The 11,174-nt window shown below is 32.8% G+C and overlaps 1 non-coding gene across 1 annotated transcript; it reads left to right on the top strand.

The window, feature by feature from the left end:
• Positions 1 to 7,218: 7,218 nt before the first annotated feature.
• On the top strand, positions 7,219 to 7,300 carry TRNAS-GCU (transfer RNA serine (anticodon GCU)). Its single transcript has one exon. It is a non-coding gene; the product is annotated as a tRNA-Ser (tRNA).
• Positions 7,301 to 11,174: the final 3,874 nt, after the last annotated feature.

Below are 11,174 nucleotides of genomic sequence, written 5' to 3'. Positions count from 1 at the left end.
TTAATAAATCCAAAATCGGTCCAACCCGCCCATTTGACACCCATATAAAGTTGAAAATTCTTCAAAATGGATGTCATTTCACTTGAGGAATAAAAGGTAAAACATTATACTCCATTAGAAGACCTCTTCTTTCATATAATGGTAGGAAAGAAAAAAAGATTTTCTACCTTATACTTTGTTGTGGAGAAAGATCTACCAAGGTTTAAATGGTAGTTGTATAACTATCAACTATGATATTCGGATGGATGAGATCTCAGAAAAATAATATTTATTCGTATTTGATATTTATATTAGATAAAATAATTTTAACTTAGTACTTTTTAAATGATAAATATATATGTATGAAAAACACATTTTTCATTCATTAATTTGATGTAAAAAAAAACAAGTGTAATTCTTTACAATATGATTCGCCCACCCTTAATCAGAGATCTCTAGTTTGAGCTCGAGAATGAAAAATGTTTTTCCCTCTAATATATCATATATGGTACAATATACCATGCAATGTTTTCTAGTAAATCATTTTGTCTTTTTATTTCCTTGAGCCGAGGGTCTTTTGAAAATAATTTTTTTATTTCTTCGGAGTAGGGGTAAGGTCTGCGTACACACTGTCCTCCTCAGACCCCATTAGTGGAATTTTACTGGGTTGCTATTGTTGTTGTTGTTGTTGTTGTTGTTGTTGTTGTTGTTATAGTAGTATAGTGTAAATACGAAATGCTTCGTGCACCGGGCGAACCAATGTGGTGTGAATCTAACTTAGTTAGATCGGTATGTTTCAAATAGCGGCTAAGCAACCAACAATAGTTTATAAAAATTGTGTCGTTAATACAGAGTATAAATTCTATATCATTCTCATTTTCTCTTCCTTTTTAAAATCTCTCTCAAAAGCAACCATTGTTTCTGTTTATAGCCTCGATTGCCTAAAACAATTTTACTTCATTCGTACATAAAACATGAATTTAGAGAAGAAAGGTATAAGCCTCCACATTATTTATTGTAAGAGCTTTAAAAAACAAAAAGTTAGAAAATTTCAGTTTTCCAATAAATCTTTGTTACTACTCTCGTGTTGCTTACTGTTATTGCTTTTTTTTTAATCTTTTTTTGAGTTGAAGGTCTATCGGAAATAGTCTTTATATCCTTATAAAATAGGGGTAAGATTTGCGTACATTCTACCTTCTCCAGACTCCACTTATAGAATTGACTGATTTATTATTATTGTTTTTAGTGTGTGTACAAACCGAACCTGAAAACCGTACCAAACCAAAAAGTCAAACCAAGCCGATTAAAAAATCCGACTAGATTTGGTTTGGTATTGAGTAAAATAAGATGAACCAAACCGACATATAAATATATAATTTTTATATATACTTTTAAGATTTTATATAGAATTTTCTTTAAAAAATATCTAGAAATATTTGGGATTATCTTGCGGGATATAATATTTAATACTATATAAAGTGCTCCATATTTATTAACCTTAGATATTGGGTTATATGATCACTTTCTCGTCAAGCGTTACTGAAATGCGTCAATCTCTTTGTCCTTCTATATTCATATCATATGTTAAGATCTACTAAATTGTTATATCTTTTTCGAATGTGAGGTGATTATTATTATTTAGGTACCATATTGATTTTTATGTTTAATTACTAAATTCGGTTAACCTTGAAAGTGTACATCAACGAAACATTATTGTCAGACAACTAAAAAAATAATTATTATGTGTTACTTAGAAAATTCTCTCATAAGAATATTTTAATAGATAATATGTTGTCAATTTTTTATATTTTTACTAAACATATATTTACTTATCAAAAAATTAACAAAGTAAGATTTAAATAATATTTAAGTAACAAAAAAACCCGAAAAACCTTAAATATCCGACAAAACCGAACCAATCCAAACGATATAGTTGGTTTGATTTGGTTTTGATAAAACCCGAATCAACCCAGTCTATATACGCCTCTAATTGTTGTTACCTGACAAAAATATTTTTTCAATGTTAACTTGTTTGGTCAAACTTCTAAGAAGCTTAACATGCTTATTTTGAAGAGTTAAGATATTTGATCGAAATTCTCTAAAAATTAAATAAAAATGTCATTGCGTTGTAGTAGAGCTATTTTTTGGTTGTAGTGAAGAAGTTGAAAAAATAGCTTCTCCTTAGAGGTAGAAACATAAGTTTAATTTTTTTAGGATTAAATAGCATTTTCAGAAAGACTCATCAAACAAAAACTACTTTTACAATACCAACAAAGTGCTATCCAAATCATCTTATGATAGAAACATAAGTTTAGTTTTTTCAGGATAAAATAACTTTTTAAAAAAGACTCACCAAATATAAACCGCTTCTCAATACTAACAAAGGCGTTCATAAAATGATTTGCTAAATACTGCTGCTATTATCTGAAAGTTCCTTTTACGAATCTCATCACAAAAAATACTTCTCAGAAATCGGGAATTGAATGTTGGAAAAATTGGATGATTATGAAGAATAAAATGTTTAGCTTGAGGCGTGTCAAGAACACTGTCCTTAAGGATATTTCGCCCATACCGAGATGAATAATATTAGGCATATCCCCCAGGATTCAACAAGCTCTTCTAGTATAACTAGGAGCAGAAACAACAAAGATTTATAAGAAGAAAATCCAGCACCAAAGCCACCATCAATTGTCAAACCGTTAAAATTAAATTGTTAATTGAAAATATTCTATCAGTTACAATTCTATCAAGATTATATTAAAATAATGAACCTAGACATAATTGTAAATATTCTTTTTGAGATATTAAAATATTTTTGATTCAACAATCCCCCACATAGTTCAAAAAGAATATTATAATAAAATAAGATAAAACTAAAAAAAATCCTGGGTTTTCACAATTGAGCATAATGCGTCGAATCTGGTGTCTCTTGGACTATGAACCATACCTAGATAAAATAAGATTAAACTTACAATATAATTGGTGAAATTTAGAACTTCTATGAACCAAGAATTCTTTTGTAAGTTTAGTGTCTTATCTATCACATTATACTCGCACACACTTTGTTGTTTATCGCAGTTTTGCGCTAATAGGCCATGCGCGCGCCTGGTTTTTATGAGTGCTCTAGAAATTTCGCCACAAATTTCATAGTAGCAGCCCCACTCCACACTCATATAGGTCCATCCATCAAGTGTATTATGCAGCACAATACACCACCCATAAAGGCTATGGATTATTAGATTAAGAGTTTAATAACTCAGCCTCTCATTCCTTGTAGTCTTGTACTATATACGCACACACACCATAGGAAGGGATATAATTTAATAGTGCACATTTGATCAACTAATGACTTGTTATTACCCATATGAACCTACTTCATGGGATCTCCAATCACATAGGTTGGGTTACCATCATAGTTGATATAACTCAAATTGGCAAAAGTCTCATTCCCCTCGATGTTTCAGATATTAATTTCCTTCCCTAACGTTTAGTCAGAGGATCGGCCAAATTCACTTCTGACTTCACATAATAGTGCACATTTGATCAACTAATGACTTGTTATTACCCATATGAACCTACTTCATGGGATCTCCAATCACATAGGTTGGGTTACCATCATAGTTGATATAACTCAAATTAGCAAAAGTCTCATTCCCCTCGATGTTTCAGATATTAATTTCCTTCCCTAACGTTTAGTCAGAGGATCGGCCAAATTCACCTCTGACTTCACATAATAGTGCACATTTGATCAACTAATGACTTGCTATTACCCATATGAACCTACTTCATGGGATCTCCAATCACATAGGTTGAGTTACCATCATAGTTAATATAACTCAAATTGGCAAAAGTCTCATTCCCCTCTATGTTTCGGATATTAATTTCCTTCCCAAAGGTTTAGTCAGAGGATCGGCCAAATTCATTTCTGACTTCACATAATTTATGGAAATAATTCCATCTCTCAGCAGCTGTTTTATCACGTTATGTCTCAATCGGATATGTCTACTCTTCCCATTAAAGGATTTATTTTTGGCAATGGCTATTGCAGCTTGGCTATCACAATGCATCGACACAGAGGGTGTCGGTTTAATTCCTAGTGGAATACTCGCCAAAAGGTTTTTTAACCACTCTGCCTCATTGCCAGCTAATTCCAATGCCACAAACTCAAATTCCATGGTAGATCTAGCTATTATCAATTGTTTAGCTGATTTCCATGCCACAACACCCCCATCGAGGGTGAACACATAACCACTAGTGGATTTTGTCTCATCTGAATCAGAGATCCAGTTAGCATCATTGTATCCTTCTAGTACAGTGAAAAATCCACTATATTTAATACCATAGTTCATGGTACCTCTCAAATATTTCATTACTCTTAATAATGCATTTCAATGATCATGACTTGGGTTTTGAGTATATCTACTCAATCTACACACAGCATATGCAATATCAGGTCTAGTAAAATTCATCAAATGCATTAGACTACCAAGAACTTGAGCATATTTATTTTGATCTACAACATCTCCATTATTCTTTTTTAACTGACTACTAGCATCATAAGGAGTGCTTACAGGTACCACATCAAAAGTATCAATTTTTTTAAGAATTCTTTCAACATAATATTCTTGAGTCAACATCAAACTATTGCCATCTCTTATAATTTTCATGCCTAAAATAACATTAGCTTCTCCCATGTCTTTCATCTCAAAATTAAAAGACAAGAAAAATTTGGTTTTATATACCAAATCAAGGCTAGAACTAAAAGCATGTCATCCACATAAAGGCAAATAATAACACATGTACCATCTACACATTTTGTATAAACACATTTATCTACTTCAATCGACTTGTGATATTCGTTGATTTGTGCGGTTTTGTCCTTGTCCTCCGTCATCTCCCACTTGTAATAGTTTCCAATTACAAACTTTTGTTTAGTAGCATCTTCAGTAGTGTACTATGTTATCATTGACTCCTAGATTTCTTTTGTCTCCTTATAGGAAACATAGACATCGAACAATTTGTTAGAATGAGTAGAAATTATAGTATGTCTATATACCTTATTAGCATGAACCCATTGATCCATCTGAATGGAAGTTGCTTCAGTTGGCTTAGGATCAGTAAGAGTAAAAGCAACTCCATGCATATCCAAAATAGAATGCACCCGTTCCTGCCAACGCTTAAAATTATCTCCACTGAAAATCTCAATTTTTGAACATCATGAAAAGGTTTGGCATAGGTAATTGGTGATGGAACAGCAACAGAAATAGTTGGTGCACCAGATGTAGTAGCATCAACAACAACATTAGCAACGTTATTTTCCATAATAACTATGTGGAAATATCCTTAAGATTTTTGGAAAAATTGGATGATTATGGAGAATAAAATGTAGTAGCATCAACAACAACATTAGCAACGTTATTCTCCATAATAACTATGTGGAAATATCCTTAAGATTTTTGGAAAAATTGGATGATTATGGAGAATAAAATGTTTAGCTTGAGGCATGTCAAGGACAATATCCTTAAGGATATTTCGCCCACACCGACATGAATAATATTAGGCGTATCCCCCAGGATTCAACAAGCTCTTCTAGTATAACTAGAAGCAGAAACAACAAAGATTTATAAGAAATAAACCCTGCACCAAAGAAAAAAGAAGAAATTTTTTATTATTTTCACACTGCCCTTCTAGGTAAAACCAATAAAGTATATATAGTGCAAAGAAAATGCGCACTCTGATATATAAAACTGTCCAAGCCATAATGGCTTTTTAACTTACTATATGTTAAAAACAAAAAAATAACGTAAAAGAAAGGATCAAGAAAGAATTCACTGACAAACAAATCATTAAGAATGCAATTCTAAGAATGCCAAAACGAATCATTAAGAATTCAATGTCAAGAATGCAAAACGTAAAACCATTGAAAGCCACCATCAATTGCCAAACCGTTAAAATTAAATTGTTAATTGAATATATGCTCTAAGGTTGAAAATATCATAAAAAATCTTAAAAAAGAAGAGTCCCTTAATTACATAATTCTAAAAAGGAAATCGGGAATTGAATTCATTATAAGATCTATTTATCCTTTTTAGAAGACGGTATGCCGCCACTCGGACTCGAACCGAGATGCATTAGCACTGCTTCCTAAGAGCAGCGTGTCTACCAATTTCACCATAGCGGCCTGTCTTGAACTCATAATAGCCTATGAATAAGCAATCGTCGAGATTGAGGAAGCTATTTTAGTTTAGTAATGATTCAAATGGATCAATAACAATAAAAAGTTGTTCAAATAGGAATTTGAAGTTGAAGGTTCATTATTTTAGATTTGAGTTTAGAGTCTTAGTTTTTTTTATTTACGGTTAAACCTTTCTATAATAGCATCCATATATAACAACTATTCACTATAATTTCCAAGTTTTCCTTATAATTGATTTTTAAGTTATATTTTACCTCTTTATAATAACTTTTTACCTATAACAGCAACGACCATATTTATGGCAGAACGCTCTTTGTAAACCCATTTATAACAGCCATATAGAATCATAAAGATTACTAATAATAACTTTTAAAATATGCACACAAACTTTTTCATTAAAATAAAGTTTCTATTTTTCATAAGATATAAGATTTGAAAAATTGCACATAATATCTTTTTCATTGGACAAATCTCAAAAAATATTTAGATTGACAAATTTAATTGTTAAGCTCTTAGATTGTCTTCAACAGAAAGCTATTAGATACCTTTTTGCTGAAAATTTGGAGACGAATCTTTATATCTCTAATAAAACAATGAACTCTACGAAAAAACTACAATTACAAAGTTCTTCTAGCAGTCTTTAAAGAATTTATTTTTCTAGGTAGCTTTAAAATGGCCGACTTAGAGTTTAAATCTTTATACATTTAGTTATGAATTTATTAATAATATATTAGCTTTCTTCAATAATTACCTAGTGAAATATGCATATCCTTTTTGAGAATTTAAATTTGAATAATTTTTTATATGTAATATTAAAAACGAAAAAATAATTGACTTTTGGATAATTTTTATCTATAACAGGCAAAAAATATTTAAACATCAAATGTTATTATATGTGTATAACAACCATTTTCTATAAAAGCCAAAAATTATTGGAACAAACAAAACTGTTATAGAGAGGATTGACTGTAGGTTAGAAAGATCGCTAAACATGTTATATTGAACAAATACTAAATTCTGTTTTAATAATTAAATTACAAGAAGTCGCTTTGGCCGAGTGGTTAAGGCGTGTGCCTGCTAAGTACATGGGGTTTCCCCGCGAGAGTTCGAATCTCTCAGGCGACGATTTCTTTTTGTCCGCTTTTTGACACCAATGGGCCCCAAGAAACTCAGCTGCTATTCACCTTTTGCCACGTAAGAGGAAAAAAATCAAAAGTGGGCCAAAGTGAATGAGCACCCTCCCCTAATAAACCCAAACGCGGTGACTCGGTCCCGTCTTTCCAGCTTATAGGGCAGGGCGATTGCGTCAACATTTTGTTCCTTTTTTATTACTATTCTCTTTTGGGTCCAAGTCAAGCACTCAAATTATTTGGCAAATTTCCTTTATTTGGACTTTGAAGGCTTTATCATTTTGAGCTTGCCTTTACTAATTTCTAGTGATAATATAGATAGTCTACCCTTTGCTTCAATGATTTGAACATGTAATCTATATATATATATATATATGCGAATGAAAATTTTCCCACATAATGTGTCAATTGAGATTGTTGCATCTTGAGCAATCTTCCATTAGGCGCGGAGGCAAAAGCTAAGCTTCGGGTTCGGCCGAACCTAGTAAATTTTGCTCAAAATGTATATTTCTATTAAAAAATTAATTTAATATATACAAAATTAAATTTACAACTCAATAATTAACCATTAAAATCGTCGTCCTGAAATCCAGAACCTATAAGGTTAAATCCTACATCTACCTATGTCCCCTATGACAGTCTTGATTCACTTGAGGAGTAGATTGAACCTATATTAGTGCTTTTCAATTCTTTAAATGTGTAAGGAGGTTGACACAATATTATAGATACTTCCTATTTTATAGAATTTGGTACGCCAATACGTTGACAAACTAATTTTAAATCGGCAAGTGGACTTGAGTTAAGAGTACGACAATTACATTTTTATATCAGTAGACGGTGTTCAATTAGTTTAATTTGTAAATTTCTTATCAAATAAAGAAGTGGTAAATACTTATTAAAATTTGTTATAATTTGTTGGTAAAAATATTGGATTATGGAGAATAAAATTTAGCTTGAGGCGTATCAAGGACACTATCTTTAAGGATATTTCCCTCGCATTATGATGAATAATGTGACGATCCCAATTTCCCTCCGTACGATATCGTGACGGCACATAGTCTCTAAAACTAAGTAAGCCTAACAACATGCGAAAATAACTGAAATAATAATTAAAAGACTCAACTCAACAACAAATGCAAAGACAATCTCCTCAACTCAGTATATAAGTAATAATCCAAAACCCGACGAAATACAAGTCACACGCTCTATGAAGTGATACTAAATATTTTTATACATCAGTGTCTAATAAAGGATAGAGAAATAAAATAGTTTAGATAAAAGGGGGACTTTGAGGCCTGCGGACGTCAGCAATTATACCTTGAAGTCTCTGCAATTGAGTTCTTGCTAATACCTGGGCTGGTAGGAGGTACCCGGATCTGCACACAAAAAAATATGCAAAAGCGTAGCATGAGTACACCACAACGGTACCCAGTAATTAAGTGTCAAGCCTAACCTCGATGTATTAGTAACGAGGTCAGTTCAAGGCCCTACTGAAAATAATACGAATCAGAATGAAAAATTTCACAATATAATAATAATGACAATGAAAATAAAACAAACAAGGAGCATGCCACAATTTAGATACACAAAATAAAGGTAAATAATAAATTACGGAAGAAAACAAGGATGTTATGACACGGAACTAAACAACCAAAATACAAGTGAAGAGATAGAAAGTATCAACAAGAGTCGTTACCGAGGTAACACCTCGTAGTCTCAATTCATAAATAAATTCACAATTCTTTCCTTATATCACTGCGGGAGCCTTTACATTTAGTTTTTAAAAACTTATTTTTCCCGAAATAGCATCCCATGTTTTAGCCCACCTTATCACCCCGCATGACTTCTAGTAGTTCCCCTACTAGCCACGTGTATCAAGCCCATATTATCTCACCACATGCGTTTCAACACCAGACCTTATATCACCACATGTGTATCAATATCACAACGTAACACAAATCACACCTCAAAGATATTCGCCAAAATGGCTATCATATTAAGACTACAAATGATGAAAAGATTGAATATCTTTATATTACTATAATAATGTCCGGTAAGAAATATGTGCTTGAAATGTTACATGCTCTTTCCTCCGGCTTATACTACACAAGTATTAGCAGGATTGAAACACATGCCGTAGTAAACGAGAAGTTTACTAATCAAGATAATTTTATTATTTGGCATGACCGGTTGGGCCATCCTGGTTCTAATATGATGCGTAAAATAATTGAGAATTCACATGGACATGCAATGAAGAATCAGAAGATTCTTCAATTTAAGGAATTCTCTTGTGCTGCGTGTTCTCAAGGAAAATTAATTATTAGACCATCAACTATTAAAGTTAGGATGGAATCCCCTGCATTTCTGGAACGTATACAGGGTGATATATGTGGGCCCATTCACTCTCCATGTGGACCATTCAAATATTATATGGTTTTGGTAGATACATCTACAAGATGGTCACATGTGTGCTTACTATCAACTTGCAATATGACATTTGCGAGATTGTTGGCTCAAATAATAAAGCTAAGAGCACAATTTTCAGATTATGCAATTAAGACAATTCGTCTTTATAATGCCGGTGAGTTTACATCCCAAGCCTTTAATGATTATTGTATTTCAACTGGGATAACAATTGAGCATCCGGTTGCTCATGTTCATACACAAAATGGTCTAGCAGAATCATTGATCAAACGCCTCCAATTAATTGCTAGACCAATGCTTATGAGAACAAAACTTCTCATTTCAGTATGGGGTCATGCTATTTTGCATGCAGCAGCACTTGTGCGGATAAGGCCCACAAGTTATCATAAAGTCTCCCTATTGCAATTGGCTTTTGGTCAGGAGCCAAATATTTCCCATCTCAGGATCTTTGGTTGTGCGATATATGTTCCAATTGCTCCACCACAATGCACAAAGATGGGTCCTCAAAGAAGGTTGGGGATATATGTTGGATATGAATCTCCTTCTATTATAAAATATCTAGAGCCGATGACTGGAGATTTATTTACGGCAAGATTTTCTGATTGCCATTTTAATGAATCAGTATATCCAACATTAGGGGGAGAAAATAAGCAGCTGAAAAAGAAGATAGATTGGAATGCATTATCACTGTCTCATTTAGATCCTCGAACAAATCAATGTGAACAAGAGGTTCAAAAGATTATTCATTTACAAAATATTGCAAATCAATTGCCAGATGCATTCACTAACCTACCAAGGGTGACTAAGTCACATATTCCAGCTGCTAATGCTCCAATTCGAGTTGATATCCCGACAGAACAATTAATTAAAGCAAATGAGTCTAAGCCATGCTTGAAATGTGGTAGACCAATCGGTTCTAAAGATAAAAATCCTCGAAAAAGAAAAGGAGCAAGTGATCAAAGTGAACATAACACAGAGGTAGAGGCTCAAGAAGAGCCCCAAGACGTAACAAATGATAAGACCTTAGGGGAGGTCCAAGTGCCTAAAAATAATGAAAATGAAGAGATGTCAATAAGTTACGTCTTAATCGGGAAAAGATGGAACCGAAATAATATTGTTATCGATAACATTTTTGCTTATAATGTTGTTGTTGAAATAATGCAACAAGATGAGGATCTTGAACCAAAATCTGTCAATGAATGTAGACAGAGAAATGATTGGCCAAAATGGAAAGACGCTATCCAGGCAGAGTTAACTTCACTTGGAAAACGTGAAGTCTTCGGACCCATAGTTCGAACACCTGAAGGCATAAAGCCAGTAGGGTATAAATGGGTTTTTGTGCGAAAACGAAATGATAAAAATGAAGTCGTTAGATATAAAGCACGACTTGTGGCACAAGGGTTTTCCCAAAGGCCTGGAATTGATTATATGGAGACATATTCTCC

This window comes from Nicotiana sylvestris, chromosome 5 (genome assembly GCF_000393655.2).
Source record: "Nicotiana sylvestris chromosome 5, ASM39365v2, whole genome shotgun sequence".
Classification (NCBI taxonomy): Eukaryota; Viridiplantae; Streptophyta; class Magnoliopsida; order Solanales; family Solanaceae; genus Nicotiana; species Nicotiana sylvestris.
The sequence above is the reverse complement of the archived record's forward strand: the minus strand, read 5'-3'. Positions and strand labels throughout refer to the sequence as shown.